Source organism: Talpa occidentalis, unplaced genomic scaffold (genome assembly GCF_014898055.3).
Source record: "Talpa occidentalis isolate TD23 unplaced genomic scaffold, MPIMG_talOcc4v2.1, whole genome shotgun sequence".
NCBI lineage: Eukaryota > Metazoa > Chordata > Mammalia > Eulipotyphla > Talpidae > Talpa > Talpa occidentalis.
In genome coordinates, this window is record NW_026555331.1 from 100531262 (window position 1) to 100554621 (window position 23360).

The window sequence follows — 23360 nt, forward strand, 5'->3', positions numbered from 1 at the left end:
GCTGTGGATTACTTCATAGTATGGTGCTTAACCCCTTGCATTACCAGGGAGGCCCAATACCTTGTACATTTTTATATTAGAGAGCTTAAAGGAATATGTACAATCAAAATTATAGTAAATTGTGCTTCCTTCTCTGTTCAAATCAAGGTATAACATGCTTGCCTTATAGTTATGTGGCCTTGTTTGCATAGCAGCTTGCCTCCCCAAAAGCATCTCTTGTTCCAAAGATGCCTTTGCTTAGGCCCAGTTGTGTTCCTCTGTGAGTAAGTGTAAAGTCGGAGAAAGAAAGATAGAAAAGAACTAGTTCCCTTTTCTGGAGCTGGACTTAGGGATGTGACCTAAGCATCAACACAATGAACTAAATGATATAAAATTAAAAGAGGGACAGAAAAGAGTCTTCAGGAAAACACTACTCTGAGGGAAGGAGAAAGATCTCAGTAATGTATTGGGAAAAGGATTTTTAAAAAATCTTTATTGTGTATGGATATCTAAAACTAATGGAAAACATTTAAAAACTCAATTGCCACCATGTAGTGGCCAATAATAACTTATTTAAATCTCTATTTCTATTATAAAGCAGAAACTTTTCCATTTATAGGAGGTTCATGAATGGGAAAAACTAATTTCTGCTGATTAGAAGTCAATATTGTGGTCACATTTGGAGGGTGGATGTTAACTGGAAAGTAGTAGAAAGATTTCAGTGTGTTAATGGATATATTCTACATCTTTATCTGGGTGGTAGTCATATAGGTGATACAGAAGTGAAAATTTTTCAGGGTGTACATATAAGGCTTGTACATTTTACTGTATATAAATTTTATTTCAGTAAAATTAGGTCATCTGAAACAAGGTAGATATAGATATAGTGCTTGCTCTCTCTCTCTCTCTCTCTCTCTCTCTCTCACACACACACACACACACACACACACCAGATGAAGATCTATGTTTTCCAGGAAGGAAAATGAAATCAAACGAGGACTGACTCTTTTGGACTGGAAGGAACTGAAAGATCTGGTGAGATCCAAGAGCTGACATAATGAAAATGGGAATGACAGGGCAGGGAGAATAGAAGCTGTGAGCAGGGTGGGGTTTGGCCTTTAAGACCTCATTGATAAAGCAGTGCTGAGGGTGGTAAAATCCAAGGTGGAACTAGTGGTATGAAAGCTGAAATGGAAAAAGACGTGACGTGAAGATCATAGGAACTGAAAAGGTCTCCAAGAGAATGGTACATTAGAAGGATCAGTTATGTGATCACTAATGTTCCTCAAAGATGGCAAGAGAAGGGGCCTCCCTGGTGGCACAGGCAGTTGAGCACAGCGCTGTGAAGCTGTCCGCAGCCTCTGCAGTGCTGGTTCAATCCCTGCCGGCCTCAGAGCAACCCACATGTTGGGGCAGACCTCTCCTGTCACGCCCGTTGCTCCTCTCAGCAGTGTATTTCAGTCAATCTGTCTGTTCTGTTCCCGGCTCTGTCTTTCATGAATCCTCTCACCCCCCACACCTCTGGCCTGTACCCCTGTTCTTGTATGCATAAATAAATAAATAAATCTTTTTTTAAAAAAAGATGGCAAGAGTATAATTCTAGGTGTCAAACCCCCCAAAATGTTTGGTGAAGTGACTAAGAAGATGAGTGGATGACAACTTAAGATGACAGCAAACCACTGAGGTGATTCATGAATATATTTTGATTATGATAATAAAGGGAAAAAATGGTTTAGGGTAAGATACTCTGAAAAAATGGGGCCTTTGAGTGAAAATAAATGAAAAGTTGAAGGCTTCAGTCTAAGGAGAGAAGGAAGAACTATTGGTGTTAAGTCACCTTTTCTTTGCTTCAGCAGCCCCTTGTGCTATGCAACCCTAATAAACCTGTTGAGATTCTCCCTCAAATCCCAATCCCCAATGAAGAATTCCTTAAAGACAGTACTTGTCACAATCTGGGGTACAATAAATGTTTAGTGAATTTTTAATGTTATAGATTGCAGAGTAATGATACTGAAAGGTTATTGGAAAATAGTATTTTAAAATTGAAAATATTTTAAATTTGTATCTATTTACTACATAGGCAACTGCCTTATTAACTAACTGACCAAGTATCAAATGATCAGGGAGAAATCACTTCCTAGCCTGCCCCCAAAAGATAAGCACTATAAGGTGCCCATCCCTTGAGAAGCAAGGTTGAAAGTAGGGTGGGAACCAGTTGGCAATTGCATTGTGTTCAATGCCATGCTATAGAGAGTGTAAGGTCCTTGTCAGAATGTGATCCAAAAAGCAGCAGTAATAGCAGCATTATCACACTTACTTCCATTGCAAAGAATAGCCTCAAAACTTCCAAGTGAGCAGAGGTAGAAACCAGAATCTGTATATTCCCAAACAAAAGCAGAAGTTTAATCAACCTCTAAAGATTTCTTCTAGGACTTCATGTAACTCTCAAAATTAACATCTGGTGCAGGGGATGCAATGACAGTCAAGTGAAGCAGGTACAGGAGACAGCAATTCACAAAAGATTGGCAGAAACTAGCCAGGCCCCAGCCCGGTTTTCTTACACTTTTTGAGGGCTCTTTCCCCTCTTCAACTTTTTATCTTTTCCTACCATTCTCTATATTGGTCTCATCAGAAAAGAAATCATTCTGATAAATCAAGGAATTAGAAATTAATTAAACCATTTCCCCAGGGAATAGTGAAGCATACTATTTAGTGAGGAATGTCATTTCTAATGAATGTTAGACTCCAAAGCACCCAGGCCCAAGAGTTATTTAGGGACATGCAATCGCACCAGTTAGTCACCTACCTGTTAGTGTTTCTGGGTCAATTCATCATCATCCAAGGGGCTTGAAGGAGCTCAGTCCCAGTTGTTCCAGGCCATTGACAGCTAGGAGCTGTGGGAGGGGTTGATTTCATAGTCTCCTTTTCTATGTCCTTCTTTCCAACTCCTGTGAATTAGATACATGGGTTTAGATATATATTTTTTTTAAATAAGATATCCTTCGAAGTAAATAAAATACCAGGGTGAAAAATTTCTGCTGTTTGCATCAACTTGGTGCTAATTTCCAAAAATCATAATGAAATCTATTCCTATCTATAATCATAGAAATTGTGTGAACTTTTACTTACTGTTGAAATTATAGGATGTGAATGGGAAAGATAAACCTAACATCTGCATAAGATCTATTCTCTAATAAGAAAATTGTAGTCCAAAATCACGCAAGAGACTGAGAAATTAAAGATCAAGTAGTTAATAATTTTCACACATATTCAGTTTGTGTCTGTTTAACAGCACTAGAATAGATGCACCCTAGATGTAAAAGGAGAGATTAGGGATTAAACTCAAATTATAGTGGTCAATCTTTAGAATATATTTCAATAATGAAAAATTACATGGTTTCTATTGAAAGTTCCCAAAATTATAGGCTTAAAGCACGTGTAAAAGAGAGAATTCCTGATATGGGCTTGGTTGAAGTAGCAATCAACAACACTATCTAATAAGGAAAATCATTTCTTTTTTTTTTTTTTTTTTTTTCTTTTATAGAGGCATGTTTTATTTATTTATTTGTTTGTTCGTTTGTTTCGTTTATACATGCACTGGGTACAGTCAGAAGCGCGGGAGGGTGAGAGAATTCACCAGAGCCAGAGCGGGGAGCAGAGCAGGCAGAAGGACCGAAGTACACTGCTGAGGGGAGCAGCGGGCGGCAGGAGAGGTCTGCGCACCATGTGGGACCCTCCTCTGGTGACCGGGGAGCAGCCGGGAATCGAACCGGCGCTGCAGAGGCTGCGGGCAGCCTCGCAACCCAGTGCTCAACCACTGCGACACCGGGGAGGCCCAAGGAAAATCATTTCTAATGAATGAATGTTAGACTCCAAATGGAGTCTAACTTTAACAAATGGACAACTTCCTTAATTACTTTTACCTAAAATGAGGGTTGTAAAGAAATTTTTTTAAAAGATTTATTTATTTATGCATACAAGAACTGAGGTACAGACCAGAAGTGCAAAGGGTGAGAGGATTCACCAGAGACAGAGTGGGGATCAGCACAGGCAGGTCTACTGAAATACACTGCTGAGGGGAGCAACGTGCACGACAGGAGAGGTCTGCAACACCATGTGGGTTGCTCCGAGGCTGGCGGGGATGGGGATTGGGATTGAACTTGTGCTGCAGAGGCTGTAGACAGCCTCACAGTATTGTGTTCAACCCCTTGCACCACCAGTGAGGCCCAAGAGAGGTTTTTTAAAAAACCATTCCCTCAATATGGTAGATGCTGGTAGCAAAATCTTATTCAATACAATGTTTACTTTTCACAGCTGGAAGACTAATTTCTTCTTCCTCAATTTAAGCAAACTAGATAGACTTGATGGTTGATCTGAAAGGACAGTACTGTGTAAGAATAGAACCTTAAAAAAAGTTGACATAAGTACCTTAATATATTACCTCTGGGCAGAATTTCTATGTCCCAAAGAGCTCTGAGATATATTGACTGACACAAAAGCCCTAGTTATAGAGTTAAAATATTGTCTTTTAAGGGGAGACTTGTGGATTTCCTCTATTAAAACACAGGTCCCTGAGCTAACACTAGCACAGCCCCAATGTGTTTGAATTTCTGGAAGTAGTATATAACAATCTATACTTCTAAATGCAATCCAGGTGATTCTACTGAGCATTAAAATGTGGAAGCTATTGAGTTCATACTATATATTATATGCATATATATGTATATTTTTCTTTACATGCCTTTTGGATTTCACAAAATAATGAAATTTGTAACCCCTACTATTCCCATTACTTTATAAAACATGGGGGAAACCAAACAATTAGCTCAAATGTGTCACTGTTCTTATAAAGTGGCTGTGTGATTGGGGATTAAGCAACTAGCATTTTCCTCTAAACTTTGGTTTCTTCATCTGAAAATAGAGATAACAATATCTACTTCATAGGGTTGTTAGGAGAATTAAATCATGCAATTATGCAGATTAAATCATGTTGAACACAAAATGGTAAAGTACTCCACCCTTCAGTGATTACCAACAGAAGGGCTGTGGAATGATTTTCATTAGAGATAGGATGACCTTCCTCAGTGAAAAATATGCTCTCAGTTATGACACCAAACATGGCATAGTTACCTCCAGTCAACTGCCAATATTCACAGCAAAAAGTGAAGTGAGACAAGAAAGTTTAGAACCACTAGAAGTCTGAGTAGCAATGAGAAAAGAAAACAAATGTCATAAAAAAAAAAGTCACAAAAGTATAATTTGAATGATATAATTATTAGAAATAGGAGAGTTTGCTAAGGCAACCAATTACAAAATATACAGAAAGACTTCCTCCCTTTATGATGCAAATTTAATAGCAGAAAATTATATATCTAATGGAAAAATATTTTATTCCCAAAGCACAACTAACTAAAACATAAACTACCTAGGAATTAATCTAGAAGGAAATAATAGAATCTACATGTTTTTCAAAATTTTGTATGTTTTTTACCACAATTTTTAAAAAATCAGTCTTACATTCTGCAGGGGAAGGGGAGGGAGAGGGATCAAAACAGGAGAGGGAAGAGCACAAGGGACTATGGTGATGGTGCACAGGTGAATTGGTGGTGGTAATTTTACAGGGACTGTACCTGAGAGGAGAAAGCATACATTGTACAAAAAGGAAGAATGATGTAAAATATATATAGAATAAAATAAATCAGTCTTAGTGGAAAAAATTAGTAAGTTTATTTAAGTATATAAAATAATTTATAGATCACTTAACTTATCAAATGAGGAAGTAAAATATTGTAAATATATCAGTTCATTAAATTATTGTGAAATGAACTTATTTCTATAAATTTCAACTTAAAAATAAGTTTTTTGAAATTTGAAAAAATTATTCCAAAGTTGATGAGATAAAATAGCTAAAACACAAAAAAGAGTTAATGAGGGCCTCTCCTGGTGGCGCAGTGGTTGAGCGCTGGGCTGCGAAGCTGCCCACAGCCTCTGCAGCACCGGTTCAATCCCTGGCCACCAGCGAGGGTCCCACATGGTGCACAGACCTCTCCTGCTGCGCCCGCTGCTCCCCTCAGCAGTGTATTTCGTCAGTCTGCCTGTTCTGTTCCCTGCTCTGGCTCTGGTGAATTCTCTCACCCTCCCGTGCTTCTGACTGTACCCAGTACTTATATAAATAAATAAATAGATAGATAGATAGATAAATTAATTAATTAATTAATCTTAAAAAAAAGTTAATGAGATGCGATAACTAAAAAAATAAAATAGAATAATAACAAAGAAAGCATTTCCACTGTCAGAATATAAAATACATGTTAAAGCTACAATTATCTGAGCAATGTGGTATTGATAACAGAAGAGATAGTAACTTTAGTAAAATGGACAGAAAGTACAGAGTGACAAGTATTACATAAGTATTCATATTATAAAGATGGTATTTAAAATATATGGGACGATGAGAGCTTAATTCAATAAATAGTACTAAAATTTTAAAAATGCATTAATATTAGAATCTACTTCACCCTATTAACCAGAATTAATTCCATAAAGGTGAAATAACTAAGTTTTTTAAAAAGAATGATACAGGTCCTCCCTGGTGGTACAGAGGTTGAGCGCTGGGTTGCGAAGCTGCCCGCAGCCTCTGCAGCACCGGTTCGATCCTTCGATCCCCGGCTGTTCCCCGGCCACTGGAGGAGGGTCCCGCATGGTGCGCAGACCTCTCCTGCCGCCCACTGCTCCCCTCAGCAGTGTACTTCAGTCCTTCTGCCTGCTCTGCTCCATGCTTTGGCTCCGGTGAATTCTCTCACCCTCCCGCGCTTCTGACTGTACCCAGTGCTTGTATAAATAAATAAATAAATAAATAAATAAATAAATAAATAAATAAATAAATAAATAAATAAATAAAAAGAATGATACAAAGAAAAACCCTGGTGACTATTTATATAATCCTGGAATAACAAAGGAGTTTATATGCATTATACCATACCAGAAGTTAGAAGGAAAAAATTGATAAATTTGACTTACAGAAATTTATAGGTAAAAAGCAATATACAAAATAAGAAAATGGGAAAACTTTTACAACAAATATAATACAGAGTCAATATCCTTACTTACAGAATTTTAAGTATTTATAATAACTCACATTTATGTAGTAGTTACTATGTGCCAGACAGTGTTTTAAGTACTTTCATTTATCTATCAGCTTATCTAATCCTAGTAATGACTCTCTGAGGAACACCTGATTATTTTATAGGTGAGAAAACTTAGACTAAGTAACTCACCCACTATCACAAAGCCAGTAAGAGGCAGAGGCAGATTTGAGCCAGGCCAATCTGTCTACAGAATTTATAATAACCATGCTGCTATGTTGCCAGTGAGTTAGTGGAGCATATGTAACAACACAAAGAAATAAGAAAAAGGTGACCAAAACAGAGGACCAAGGACCTAAGGCAGCAAATCACAATAAAGCATAGCTGACCACGAAATATATGTGAATATATTCAGTCTCACAATCAGAGAAATTCCATATTAATTACTCAGATACCATTTATATCTATAAACTGAAACAGATTTAAAAGTTAAGTGCCTGCTGTTAATCAGTCTTGAGGAACTGGCACTTCCATTCACTGCTGGTAGGCAAGCAAAGTGACACTACCTTTATGAAGGATATTATGGCAATATTTATCAAAAGCCTTCAAATGTACATAATCTTTGACCCTACCATTTCACTTCTAGGATTTTATCATGAAGAAAATATCAAATGAGGGCCTCCCCTGGTGGCGCAGTGGTTGAGTGCTGGGCTGCGAAGCTGCCCGCAGCCTCTGCAGTGCCAGTTCAATCCCTGGCCACCTGCGAGAGTCCCACACGGCCCGCAGACCTCTCCTGCTGTGCACCCGCTGCTCCCCTCAGCAGTGTATTTCATCAGTCTGCCTGTTCTGTTCCCTGCTCTGGCTCTGGTGAATTCTCTCACCCTCCCACACTTCTGACTGTACCCAGTGCTTGTATAAATAAATAAATATATCTTTTTTAAAAAAAGGAAGAAAATATCAAATAAGTGCCAAGATGTCTATGTAATCATGTTCACTTAAATATTAAATGTGATTAAAAAATGGAAATAACCAATGCCCATAAAATTAAACTAGCAAAATCTATTAATAAAAAATTTGTGAAATATGTTTGACATAAATATTGGAAGATAGATGTATTACCAAATCTAAAATGTTACAGCATAGGCAGCAGAGTGTGATAGCTTTTTGGTAATAGTATGTTAATATTGAAGGCTATTACATTACATATTAAATATAATAATTAAATACTATATATTAAATATAATTAAAATTTAAGTGGATGTATACATATAGCTATACGTATATGTGATTAAATATAAACAATGTTGACTTTTTGGATAGAATTATGAATGACTTTTCCCTTGTGCTTTTGGTGTTTTCCGAATTTTCCTCATTAAACCTATTCTGCAATTAGGGGACAATGCTTCGGATAAAGCGGGGCAGGGGGAAGGAGGAAGTTATTTTTCCAGGCAAGAGGAATGGACAGAACACAGTGTCAGATCACCAGAGTAAAAGAGAATTGAGCAAATCAAAACTATATATTTAGAAAGGAGCACCTATTTCTCAACAATAAGTAGCAAGCAACAAAGGTAGACCACACACTCCTTTGATGGGAGCCTAAGACTTCTTAGGGGCCTCCCCGGTGGCGCAGCGGTTGAGCACTGGGTTGCGAAGCTGCCCGCGACCTCTGCGGCGCCGGCTAGATCGATCCCCGGCTGCTCCCCTGCCACTGGAGGAGGGTCCCACATGGCGCGCAGACCTCTCCTGCCTCCTGCTGCTCCCCTCAGCAGTGTACTTCAATCCTTCTGCCTGCTCTGCTCCCTGCTCTGGCTCTGGTGAATTCTCTCACCCTCCCACGCTTCTGACTGTACCCAGTGCATGTATAAACAAAACAAACAAACAAATAAATAAATAAATAAAACATGCCTCTATTAAAAAAAAAAAAAAAAAGACAAGAAAAAAAAAAGACTTCTTAGCAATGTAGTAGGCAAAAACTCTAGAAAATTTTTGAAAGAACATTAAAAAGAAGGTGAAAATAAGATTCTTCATTCAATATCTTGACTACCTGCACCCTGACTACTGCACAAGAATATAGAAAATTGATCTAAGCCAGAATGAAAGGAAAGCAATTCTTATAACCACCCTTGGATAAGACCTAGATTCACCAATGCTTTGGGCAGGAGGAATAGAAAGTTCGTATCATTTCCCTACTGCAAATCATTGATAATATGCTGTACATTATTACATTGGAGTAAATTTTATAAAGCTCTAATGATACATATTCCATGATATATATTCCTTCAATTTCAAGTCCTCTTTTGTTTCTTTCCAGAGCTTAGAAATAAAGGCTCTTCCATGAGTTTAGATGAGCCCTCTCATACTTCACCTCCAAATTCTGACACCTGTATTGGCAAATCTCCACAGAATGCTGTTGTAACAATGATTACTCCACTTAGGAGTGTTTCATAAGAAAAAAATTTCTGGTATAATGCCAGCACTCATAAATTCAGTTGAACATACATTTTAAACCCTGGGAACAGGTTGCTGTTACTGGTGGCTGGAGTTGGAGGCTGGAAATAGGAAGCAAGAGAGAAAAAGGTAGTCTTTCAGAATGACAACACCATCACTTTCTATTTCCTACACCATTTATGTTAAAGTAATTAAATGCTCAGTTGCAAGTCTCAACACTAAAGAAGAATAATTTTGATGTAATATGAAAAATAGGTCAGAAAGAAGTTTTGAAGTTATTCAAGGATGAGAAGGAAAAAACTGTATCACAGAGGGGGATTCTTCTGGTTTGAAAAAACCATGATAGAAGTGATACAAGAAGCCCATTGATGATTATTACTTTATGTACAGAGATCTAGGCTCTTTCCATATAGGTACAGAATGGACAAGGAAATGATCACAACTAAATAAAGCAGGACACTTTTGACTTGCAGGAGGCTTTGACATTCACATGTGGTTTTCTGAAGAGGGGCACAGAGCCCTGTCTCTCCCAGATGGTTAAGAGCAGGCAGGTGCAAACCCACTGTCTGGGTTGGCTGAAGAAAAATCTCCCTAATGATAACAATATATACTCACTGATAGCATGTGGAGCTTTTTAAAAAATATTTATTTTTTTTTTCCATAGAAGAACTAGGGTATACGCAAGAGGTGCAGGGGTTGAGAGAATTCACCAGAGACAAAGTGGGGAGCAGAACAGGTGGTTTTACTGAAAAACACTGTAAGGGGAGCAGAGGACAAAATAGGAGAGGTCTGCTGCACCATATGTGGATTAGCTCCCTAGCCAGTGATAGAACTCAGGTGGCAGCTGTGATAGCACTGGGACTTAAACCCTAGGCCACCAGGGAGGCCCTGGAGGTTTTTTTTGGTTTTTTTTTTTTGTCTTGTGCTTCTGTACAGTGGAGAGGTATTTATATAGAGATTCTAAGCTATTAATTTCCTCTCATATTGATTTACCTTTCCCATAACTGCAATCATATATATCTCCGCTCCATGATACATTTTTCTTATTTTTATGCAAATGTGTTACCATTAAATTAGGGGGAGGAGAAGTTACTTAGGTAAGTTATCACTAGCTGTGATATATCATAAATAACTCTGTCCTCTGGCAGAACGGTGACTAGTAACACCTGCAGGAATCCTTCTATTTCAACTCATTAGGCCATGTAAAACTTCAACTGGTCAAACCCTATCTTCCCTGCAGCCATTGCTCCTGAAAGTTGTCTGTTAGGGAGTAAAGGGAAAGAGTAATGTGGAAGAGGGAAACCATTTTAGATTTTTTTTAATAGCATGGTGGGGGTGTGTATGTATGTGAGTGTGCGTGTGCATGTGAATATTTGAACTAGATAAAGCAGCACTTCTCTAAAGTTAGGGTTGAAGACAAATTATGGAAACTTAAACTGAAGTTAATTAGACAAGAACAGCACAAATTGAAAACTAAAAATCAATCTGTTTATTGCTAAAAAATTAACTTTCTCGCTCAAAACAATCTTTTATTACTGTAAAAATTTTTAGCCATATTTTTGCAGAGTGATTTTGTTTTTGGGATACTTGTGGTTCTTTTCATTTAAATGACTTTTTGTGGAATATGTGAAATGTCATCAACATCGACATTCTCCCTTGCTCCTTCATCAGACATTTCCAGATTAGCCTTCTTTTTGGACATTTTTCCCATTTATAACATCCTTCAGACTCACAGTGAGAAATATTAAAAAAAAGAAAAAGAAAAAGAAAGAGAGAATGACATGACAAAACGGAGCCATGTGTCTATGTCTAGGTAAAAGCAAAACTGGGCAGGAAGACCATTGAGGATTTGGTGGCAGGCACATCCTGGTAAACTCAGGCATGTTCAGACACCTTGAGTTCAGAAGAAACTGAGACAAAGCCCTCATGCCACAGGCCACCCAGCATTGAAACTCAACCAATCACCACTGAACTAGCTCTTCACCCAATATGCATGTTATTACACACCTGAGAACCAGACTGGCTTCTATTTTAAATTCCCTAGTATTCACATTTTTTAAAAGGTAAAAGAAACAAGTGAAATAAATTTTAATATCTTTCATTTATTAAAAATATTATTACAATGTGTTATCAACATAAAAATTCTGAATGAGCTATTGAACATTTTTTGTACCAAAATCTTCATAATTCAATGTGTAGCTCATACTAACAGCATATCTGAATAAGGACCAGTGATATTTTCAATGCTCAAGTAACCTCATGTAGCTAGTGACTATCAAGTTGGATTGCAAGTCTCTAAACAATCAAAGAAAACACATGTCTTTTGACTCATTCATATCAAAATTTCATATGCATTATACTTCTGATTGACTAAATACTCAATATTCACATTATATGCACATGCAAATGTTAATTATTATAATGTGCAATGATACAGCTTCCAACCTTTTTCTTAATTCAATTATCACTATGTTTTTAATTAGTTTGAATGTCATCATATCTGTTATACTAAGTCTTCCACACTATGCAATGGCTTTTCAATACAGTATTTCACCATACCGAAATGACAGTCAATTGCATCAGGTAATCGATCAATTTCCAGTGGTCTCCCATCTTCCACTTTCTTTCTTTATATACTCCCTTTGTTCAAATGTCTTCTAATAGTTTTATACAATTAAAAATACTGGTAAATGTTCAGATTTCCCAAGGGAATTTTCAGGTTCAGTGCGATACCTATCAAGTCCCAACAACATTTTTTGCAGAAATAGAAAAGGTTATCCTAAAATTCACATGAATCCTAAATAGTTAAAACACTTAAAAAAAAAAATCTGGAGGACTCTGATGGCCTAATGTCAAAACATATTATAAAACTATAATAATCAAAACAATATGGTGCTGGAATAAAGACAGTCAATTTTGAAAAATTTAAAATAGAACTACCATGTGAACTAGCAATTCCACTTCTGAGTATATATTCAAAAGCATTTAAGGCAGGGTCTCAAAGAGATATTTGTGCCCCTTGTGTACAGCAACACTATTCATAATAGCCAAGAAATGGAAGCAGTCGAAATGTCCATCAACTGGTGAATGCAGAAATTAAAAATTCAGTGCACATATATAACAGAATATTATTCAGTCTTTAAAAGGGAAGAACAGGCAGCTCTCCTCCCAAGTCAGCCTACCTGTATCTATGAAAGCATCTCTTTTTTTTCTTTCTCCTTATCCTAACAAACCTGTCTTTTTAAAATGTAAAAAAAACAGGTGGGGGCATGGGGGAGAACACCATGTCACATGAATGAAACTTGAAAACCTTGTGCTAAGTGACCTAAGCCACTTACAAAAGACACATACTGTTATGATTCCACTTATATGAAGTACATAAAGTAGTTGAATTCACAGAAACAGGAAGTATAATAGAGGGACAGAAGAAGGGGAGTTACTGTTTAATGTGTACATACTTTCAGTATGCAAAATGAAAAAGCTCTAGAGACATTGGTGTGAAATACTTAACTCTACTGAGCTGTTGCACTTAAAAATAAAAGATGGTAAATTTTATATGGTGTTTTTTCAAACAATAATATGATTTTGTTTTTTAAAAAACTGGTACAATGGCAGAAGACTTGTGGTGGTGATAGCATTCAGCCCACCTCGTGGGTCATGTTGCAGTTTGCACAGATTTCCCTCTACATCTGATGCAGAATCATCATCCTGAGATCTCCTTTAGCCTCTCTCCTGGGGATTCCCTTTCCTTCTCCACGTTAATGGAGCTTCTATATTCTAAGCCTTCCTCTTTCTTTGGCTTATTTACTCATCTATATGGAGCACCCTTTAGAGCTTCCTGAAAAGGGGAACTTTTACAATTTTTTTATATTGGCCAGTCTGAAAGTATCTTTTTTCACCTTCTCATTTGTCTCCTAGTTTGGTTTACTCTAGAAATCTAGGGTGGAAACAAATGTCTTTTGTATTTTTTTATTTCCCCTCCCCCCCATTTTTTGTATTTTAAAAAGTAGTACCCATAATCTAACTTTCTTTTTTTTTTTTTTTTAAGATTTATTTATTTATTTATACAAGCACTGGGTACAGTCAGAAGCGCGGGAGAGTGAGAGAATTCACTAGGACAGAGTAGGTAACAGAACAGGCAGATGGACGAAATACACTGCTAAGGGGAGCAGTGGGCGCGGCAGGAGGGGTCAGCGCGCCATGTGGGACCCTCCCCGGGGGGCCGGGGATCGAACTGGCGCTGCAGAGGCTGCGGGCAGCTTCACAGCCCAGCACTCAACCGCTGCGCCACCAGGGGAGGCCCAATCTAACTTTCAATGCTACTATTGAGAAGTACAAAGTCCTTTGAATTGCTGATCATTTGTGTGTGACCTGCTTTTACTCTTTGGGAGCCTAGAGAATCAACCTTATTTCCGAAATAATGAAATGTCATAATTATGCTGGAGAGTCTCTTTCATTCTTTGTGCTAGGCAATAATTGGTCCCTTTTAATCATAAAATTTCATTCTGGAAAATATCTTCCCTTCCACATTCTCTGCTTGCTCTTTCTTTCTGGAACTTTTGTTGTTGAATTGTTAGAATTCCTGGATGTTCCTAACTTTCTTCTCTTTATTCTATTTGAGTGTTACTGTCATGTTTCCTTCTAACTGCACAATCTATTTTTGCAATTGTGTTTCAATTATTTTACACTTTCTCATGTTAGATGGTGTCCTCACATATCTGGTTATCTTTTCATGTTTAAATTATGGAGATTAAAGGGTTAATTGTTAATTGGAAACTAAGTTTGAGGATGGGGCTTACTGACTCTGTGCTTCACTGTAGAGTGATCAGTGGGTAATGTGCGTATTTCCTACATATTATGAAACAGACCATATCAGATCACCTTGGCTTGTGGAGTGCTTCTAGAGTTAGTATCTTTATATCTTTCTGCTTTCATGAGTCAGATTCTTTGGGGTATACTCTTCCAGCTCCTACCTGGAAGACGAACCCTATCTACTGAGCTCAGAGAGCCAAATGGGAAAAATAAAATCTACAATGTGCATATGCATTATACCTATAACCCTTCCCCCATATTTTCAGTACAGAGTCCATGCCTTCACCTGTATCTTGCATTTCCAGTCTAAATACCCTGATTCCCATATCCCTTAGCACCCCCTCCTCTCCATTCTAATACACCTGGCTCTAGCTGTCAACTGTTGAGCCTTTGGGCATCCTGAGTTAAAGCAGGTGACTCTCAGCTTTCTCCCTGGCAAGCTTAGGTTTCAGCTTTCCTGGGCCTACTACATCAATTGCCATTTTTCCACCTGCATTTCTGCAAATTATTGAGAGTTTTTTTATTTTTTTTCCATTTACTCTATCTTATAAATGTTTGTGTTTAAAAGAATCACTTTCTCTTATACACAGTGAAATAAGTCAAAAGGAAAAAGAAAAATATCGGATGGTTTCACTTACAGGAGGAATATAGGAAACTGAACAAGGGTCAGAGAAGAAATAAAAGACAATTCTAGCAGGCAAATTATAGATCTGAGACATACAGCAGGAGAGAGAGGCAGGAAAAGGGTCAAAACAGGGGATGGAGAGCACAAGGGACTATGGTGACAGTTCATAGGTGAGGTGGTGATGGGAGATTTAGGGGGACTACACACGAGCAGAGAAATCAACAATTGTACAAAAATAAAGAACAATGTAATAAAATAAAGTAAAAATCTAGAAAAAAATCTAGAACAGTTAAAAAAAATCCAAAGAAAAAGAAAATCCCTTTCTGTAGGTTTAGTGAAAATTTGGAAGGAAGAAAAATTGTATTTAGTCTATCATATTAATTCAGACATCCCAAAAACAAATCTAGTTTTTACCAAGAAAAATTCAGAACACATAATATAGTATGTTCCCATGTATGTGAAGGAAAAAGAGGTAAGTCTATGAGACAATGTGCAGGCTGCTAGACACATAAAAGACTTCTGGATGAGATTACTCTAACCTTTTTGTGTCCTTCTTTACTGGTTGGTTTTGTGTTTTTTAAACCATAAGCACAAATAATTGTAAAGCACTGCCCTGAACCCATGACCTACTCTGGATTATAAATGGTGTCTGAAAGAACTAGTTGTGCCACCAAAAAGTACACAAACTCTATGATTGGCCTCAGGCATCTTGAAAAATATTCCCCAAACTTAGGCCATTCTTTTTCCAAGTAAAGAAACAACTTCAGCTTCTAGTCTAAAACAGATGATCTTATAAAACAGACCAGACCAGAACACCTTGACTCCTGGAGTGCTACTAACCAGATTTGCCTGTTCCACTTCCCACATCCTCACCTGTCTCTCCTGCCCACCCCATTGCTATCACCCCCATCCCAGGTATGCACTGAAGCATGCTTTCCCAGCTAACTGAAACCTGAACACATCTGTCTTCATGATTCATATATCACATAATAAGGCTGTTCCAAATCTGTTCCCAAGGAGCCCTCATCCTTTTAAGAAACGTTTATTTGTTGCAGATGATCATATGATGAATCTATTCAGATTTTTTTAGTTCTACTAAAGACTCTACTACTGACTAACAAATTACTTAACCTCTCTATGGCTTAGCTTCCTCATTCATAAAATGAGGAAGCTAATGATAACAGCTTTCTAGGCTCACTGAAGACTAAAAGAATTGATCCATGTAAATAGTTACTGAGCACCTACTCTATGACATAAATGGATACAGACAGGTGTCATCAAAATAGAAATTCCTGCTCCAATGAAGCTTCAGGTCTAATAGGAATAACATAATTCAGTTAAAAATAGACAAAAATATCAAATAAAAATACATCAGGATAAAGTCCATAAGAGTAAAAGTGTGGTGAAGGTTACAAGAATCCTGATTTTCTCAACAAATTGTCATAGCTCAGGAAGGAATTTTGTGGTTACACAACAAAAAATATTCAGAAAAAATTTCCTCTTTCCCAACACTAAGAGCATTCTATAGTTTCTTCTAATTAGGATTACATTTAAAGGAAGGTTTGATTGTTTTAAAAAGTAACAGACTGCTGAAGTGTCTTGATAAACAAGGAGATAGATTCTAGTGTGTCTATGCCTTGAAGAAGAAGAGAACTGTGCATGCTATTTCTCCCCCGACCCCACAATTCAAGCATAAGTGACTATTTGCCTTCTATAGTAATAAAGGAATTGCAAGTACTTACTAACTGCTCAGTGCAAAGGCACTGCACTTAACTCAGTCCCTAATTTTACAATGCCAACTTTCTGGTTCCTGGGAACACTCCCCAAGATACTCCAGGGAAGATCTCAGAGCCTCCCCACCACATCTCTGCCTCAGGCCAAGAGTTTGTTTGACCTGTTGAACACACAATTAGTGAGGTGCCCTCACCAACCATCTCTAATTTTAGATCCTGTCTAATTGTACATCATAGTTTAAAGCAATTTGCAATAGTGATTTTTATTAGTATGAAATCCCTCTGATGACCAACCAAAATGTCTGGGAAAGCACCCTAAAGCTATGACTCCCACATGTAAAGGAATTCCATGGACTATTATTAACTATGGATTTCCACCTTCTTCTCCTCAGTTATCTATCTTGATGCAAACCACGATAGCCTGTGGCCTCCAGCCTCACTCTGTCCCTGGTTTTCATGGTCAAAGGGATTTCCCCTGCAGTTCAGTAAAGAGAGAGGGGAAGGGTAATTTACTAAGTACTTTCCTTCCTTATAGTCATGAGGTCTTCACTATTTCCTGCCTGAGACACTCAGATTAGAAAGTATTAATAAAGATGGTCAAGATGAAATATAGAAGTTTCCTTATGATTAAGAGAACATAAATATATATAACTGAGTGAAAATATTTGAAAGATAGGCCTTGGGTGACTGGTGCCAGAGCAGATAGACCAAGGCGAGATAAAAGAAGCACTGAATATAAGCTTCATTCATTCATTTAACTTTTTTTTTTTTAATTGAGGACATACTAAATGTCAGGTTCCGTGCTGGATACTAAGAGAATGATAGTGAGCAAAATCAATGGGGTTATCTGCTCTTAGGGACTACAATAGGGTAGGAAAGACTAAAATTAATCAAATTGTTATACAAATGAATATATGTATTACAAACTTTGATAAACATACATCTAGAACACTGATAAGCTTGAAGCAGTTAACAAAGGTTTTCTTAGGAAAGTGAGCCTGGAGCTAAGATCTGAAGACTGAGTAGGAGTTGACTAGGCAAAGGAAGGAGGAGAAAGAAAACAGGTGTTACAAGCAAAAGAATAGCATGTGCCCTATAGCAGGGAGGAGCTAACGCATTCAGGGAAATAGAAAAAGGAGTACAGAAAAAAGAATGGTATAAGGAATAAGAACCAGAATGAGGGCTCAAATCCAGGTCTGACTCACCTAAAACTTTCAAAACCTGAGTAATAAAGGAAGGAATGGAGAATGCCCTAAACAGTATTCCACCATACGGTTATGAAGTGATACACTGTGAAATAATAGGGCCAGGTTTTCAATCTCATGGGTGGCTTGTGCTACATTGTTTCACTATTTCATCATTTCCTCTATTAACACAGGGAAGGTACCATCATAATCTCCACCAGAAACACAGGACTGACATTTTACAATGTAATCCTAAAAAGAAGCCCCAAATTTCCCTTTGAAACTCACTGGGAGAACCAAATCTACCTCAATTCTACCCTGAAGGTATTTCTTAACCCAACACCAAAAATATTTTTGGAAGAATTTCAAGATTTTGACTTTATAGAAACTATGACAAATGTGTAACTGAACTTTCAAAAACTGAGGTAAACATATCAACCAGTCATATGATCTATGAGATGCTTTCAAGAAAGTCATACAAAATTAAAAGAGACCTCCTCAAAAGCATCAAACTACCAAGAAGAAACTGTTTCTTTGCAATTGATTTTTTAATTAACCACATAAATTATGTTCAAAATAGATCTGAGTTTCCAGGACACTTAGACCTTTTTGAAGATTTGATGGTTTCCAATGGGCTTGTGCTGTGTACAACTAGTCTAGAATAAAGCCTAGTATAGTGCCTGGTATATACTGAATATCTAGCATAGCAGTACTAAGTAACACTACAAACAATAAGCATTTATTGAATACTAAATACATGTATTATCTGATTTGATCTTTACAACAACCCATATAAATAGGGAAACTGAAGTCACACAGCTATTAAATGGAAGATTTGGAATTCTCGCCAAGCTCTATATGATTTGAACATCCATGAATCTATGCCACACTTTATTTACACTGTGACTTACCAAATGACACATCTCCTTTCTTCCTGCTTTGTCCTCTCTTCTTTCCAAATAATCGCTGGCATAAATGTAAAAGCCATTATCTTAAAAGGAAAATGTGACTTTCATCAGTAAGTGAAACTGAAACAGTGCTAAAATAGTACGTAACTGTACCAAGGAGAGTGCCAACTTAGGGACAGGTCACTGTCTGTGGGATCTCACCCATGTGCTAAATTGCAAGATACCAGTCAAGCTCAGGGTCCAGCAATAATAGGGTTATTTGACAAACAGGAGATTGGGAAAAGGAAAGAGTGTGTAAAGCCACAAGTGGCTTCTCTCACCCCAGAAAATTTCCACAGTGTCTAGCAGTCCCAAAGAAATTCTGTTCATGCCAGATGGTGCTGCCCCATCAACAAAGGCCTGAAACTGGTGGCACACAAGTCAGCAGTGCACCAGGTCCAAATCACAGTAGCAGCTGTAGGTACTCACAGATGGGGGTGCTGAGATGACACTGCAGCAGCCTTCAGGAACAGTCTGAATGCCAGGGTGGACAGCACCAGATGCTGGACTGAACAACAGTGGAAATCAACAGCACCAAAAGGTAGTACCAGAGACTCAGAGGTAGTAGACAGCTCTCAAAGGTGGCCAGACAGAGTGCTGGTCACCAATCAGTAGTGACAGTCAGCATCAGTCACCAGGAAGTGGTGTCAAAAACACCAGTGCTATGGGTCTTTGTGAGCTACTGGTATGAACCAACAGCCAACAGCTTTTTAAGACACCAGGTCAAAGCCAACAGTTTTACTTGCAGGCCATGTCAGAGGAAGGGCCAGGGGCAGATGCAGCAGTTGGGTGTCTGTGAAGATGTACAGAGGCATGGAACTCTATAAGACTACAGAGGTCTGCTGAATCCTTCTCTCTTCAGAGGCTGGTTGTTGAGTGAGTCAAGTGGGCTCTGGCTCTACCTTATATCCTCTTCAGGGTACCCCAACCTACAAGCCTGATATGTCTGTTTTTCAATCCTAAGTGTCTGATTGGTCCCACTAACATCAGTCAAGGTTTTCAAGTATTTTCAAACTGCATACTTAACTCAAGCTTTGAATAATCATTGAAATGTGATTAGTTCACTGAGTTTGAACCTGATTGATCATTTAGCTCAAACCTGATTGGTCCATTGAGCTCAAACCTGATTGATCCATTTCTGATCCTGATTGGTGCCATTTAAGCACCAATCAAATTTGCGCCATTTTCAATTCACATAATTAAGATTTGAATGACAATTTAAGAGTTGGGATATGACTGGTCCATTTATAATCCTGCAGCTAGATAGAAAAGGGAAAATCCTAGCTCCTGCCTAGACTAGCCTGCACTCAGGTCAGGGCAGGCTTATGGGCCAGTGGGCTTCAGGTAGCTACAGACCTGGAGCTGTCCCAGCAGGGACCAACATGCCTCCAAGTGGCGCAGGGTCGGAAGTTGCAGGCTTGAGGTTTGCCTCTGCTGCCAGAGCTTCCTGATGCCCACCAAACTGCTGCTACCACTGCTGCTGCTCCTGCTACAACAGTTTTTGTAGCAGCCTACATCGACTTGTCCACAGTATAGCGCCAATAAAGCCAGCATGCCCTCTTGGCAAGGCCTGGGTAAGGGCTCTGTTACAAAACTATAAAGTGCTAGAATTTTAAAGATAATCTTAAATGCACACATTGTTGATTCAGCAATTCCATTGCTAGAGATAACAGTCAAAGGATAAACTACACAAATATGCAAGAAGACCACAACTATCTTTAGTAATATCCACCAAAGCATTGTTTGTATAGAAAGTGACTGGAAATTATTTAAATGCATTTTAGTAGGAGACTGCCTAAATAAAATAAGTTACTTTTATGGTATATTATGCAGCTCTTTAAAAGAACAAGATAGATTTATTTGATTAGTTAAGCTAGTTAAAAGGTATATACATGGACCTGAAGTCATTTTTTAAAAGTATTTCCCAAGTGTATATATGTTCTATTTTCAACAAGCTTATTTCTTTCCCTGAACTCTGAACTTAGTTTTTAGACTAAAGTAGACCATTAGAGTTGGGATGGAGGAAGATATGGCATAGAAGACCCTCGCAAACAGAAGAAGAAAAGCCCAATCTTCAGGCTCAGGGGGGTTGTGTGGGAAGAGAGATAGACAGAAGGCAAAGGATCAGATATGAATGTTATGGAAATTCTGCCTCCCAAACCAGAGTCTCCAAAGGTGAATGCTAGATTGAGGCGAAAGTGGAAAACACAGTGCCTCTTGCTCCTTTCCATTTGACAAGGAGGATATTTCACACATATTGTATCAAATGAGGTAGAAAAAAAGACCTGAATTTAATGAGCCACCTGCCTTAGCTGCCATATGAAGTGAGATGACGCACAAATTTCTTTGTGTTTTGGAAAGGCACACAGAAAGTATCTGGTAGATTTGGCTGGCCAGCCTACAAAGGAGGTTCCAGAGAAACTATGAGGGAAAGGCTATGTTGCTGAAAACTCCCAGGCCTGCCTCAGGGGAATGGCAGAGGCACCAAGTCAGTTGAAGAACTAAGCTGAGGGAGAAAAGGCCTTTCATCCACTTGCTGCTGGTTTCAGAAGCAGCAGGTTGACAAGGGGGACAAATGTGACCTCACTACCACTACAAGTAACAGTAAGTGCCCAGATAAGTCCCCCAAGGTGCCATCTTGGGCAAGGAGAAGAGTGCCTAAGGACCAAGCATTTCCTCTAAAGGAGTTATTTCAAAGCAAAAGGAAACTTTAAAGCAGAAGAGTCTGAGCTCCTACTAACTGGCAGAATTAGACTTTCTTGCTGCCCATTAGGAAAGGATTCATGAAGGGTTAAATGATAACCTATCAGTTAAAGTGAAACAAAGGTGTACCATTTAGTACATGCAAGTGTAGGGAGTGAGGTAATCTATCACCTACTACATAAAAATATTACATATTTCCACAACAATTCTAGTACTTGTAGAGAGGTTGCTCTTTTTGGGATTAGGGGTCAGTGAGTATTATAATAGAAAATGTTTTAACATTTTAAACAGCTATCACAAGAAGCAAAATTAAATAGTCCCACTTCCCATTTATATTCTATTTCTGGGCCTCCCCGGTGGCGCAGCGGTTGAGCGCTGGGTTGCGAAGCTGCCCGCGGCCTCTGCGGCGCCGGTTCGATCCCCGGCTGCTCCCCGGCCACCGAAGGAGGGTCCCACATGGCGGGACAGACCTCTCCTGCCGCCCGCTGCTCCCCTCAGCAGTGTACTTCGGTCCTTCTGCCTGCTCTGCTCCCCGCTCTGGCTCTGGTGAATTCTCTCACCCTCCCGCGCTTCTGACTGTACCCAGTGCATGTATAAACAAAACAAACAAACAAACAAATAAATAAATAAAACATGCCTCTATTAAAAAAAAAAAAAAATATATTCTATTTCTGCATTAAAAAAATAAAATAGTATCTTGCTGGAAACCTATGCTTTCTTCTATTTTATTTATCACTGATGAACGCTCCAGTCCCATATCCCAACCAAAATGGTGGCAAGCATTTGCTTTAAGAGTCCATTACAGTTAAATCCCACTGAAACAGCAGTATCAGATGAACTCTTGCACCACACATGTCAGGGACAATTCCCTAAGTGAGAGGCTTACAGTTATAAAAGATTCATTTGTTCATTCATTCAAAAAATTTTTTTGCGCTCTTACTGTATACTAAACATTTTATAAGGATTGGAATTCAGTGGTAGTAAAATAAAGTCCCTGCCTTCCAGAAGTTTCCATACTAGTAGAAGAGATGAACAATAAACATGCATGCAAATAAATAAGATCTCAGTTAGTGCAAAGTGCTATGATAAAATAAATCAAGGATGAGCATTCAACCTATGAGGAAAAAAATGAAGAAAACTTAAATGTCTGTTACCAAATTAAAGACGCCAATTTAAAAAATGATATGACATGCTGTAAAAAATAAAACTGTGTAAATAATAAAAGGATCATGCTTGCCAGGGGTTGAGGAAAGGGAAGGATGAATAGGCAGGGCAGAGAGGAATTTTAGGGTAATGAAACTACTCTGTATGATAACCTAACAGTGCATATGTATCATTATACATTCGTCGAAATCCACAAAATGTGTAATACCAGGAATGAACCCTATGTAAACTGTGGATTTGGGGTGATAATGATGTTTTGTGTAAATTCATTGATTGTGAAAAATGTACCACTCTGGTACAGGTTGCTGATGGTGGGGGAGGCTGTGCATTTGTCAGCATAGTGGTTATATGAGAAATCTCTGCACCATCCACTCAAGTTTATTGTGAATCTAAAACTGCTCTAAAAATAAGTCCCATTTTTATATTACAAATATTAAACATAAATAATGAAGGCAATAGAAAACAGGTTCAGTGGGGTAGGGTTATTTTGAACAGATTTTTTTATTGAATTTGTCAAACAATTTCATTTTAAAATGTTTTTAGATGGTAAAATCATTCTATTTCCAGGACTTTCTCTTTTAATGTTTTTTTTTTAACAATTTAAAATACCCACATAGAAGGAATGTGAGCATTAAGAGTCCTATAAAAAAATTAACAAGTAGTACAAACTATGGGAATAT

The 23360-nt window shown here is 38.1% G+C and overlaps 1 long non-coding RNA gene across 1 annotated transcript in view; it reads right to left on the reverse strand.

Moving 5' to 3' along the window:
* Positions 1-2272: 2272 nt before the first annotated feature.
* The window catches only part of LOC119243306 (uncharacterized), a 30581-nt gene continuing 9493 nt past the window's right edge, over positions 2273-23360 (reverse strand). The window contains exons 2-4 of the long non-coding RNA XR_005124691.2: positions 18778-18857; positions 2786-2927; positions 2273-2353 (exon numbers count right to left, since the gene is read on the reverse strand). This is a non-coding gene — a long non-coding RNA (uncharacterized LOC119243306). The remainder of the gene's footprint in view (positions 2354-2785; positions 2928-18777; positions 18858-23360) is intronic.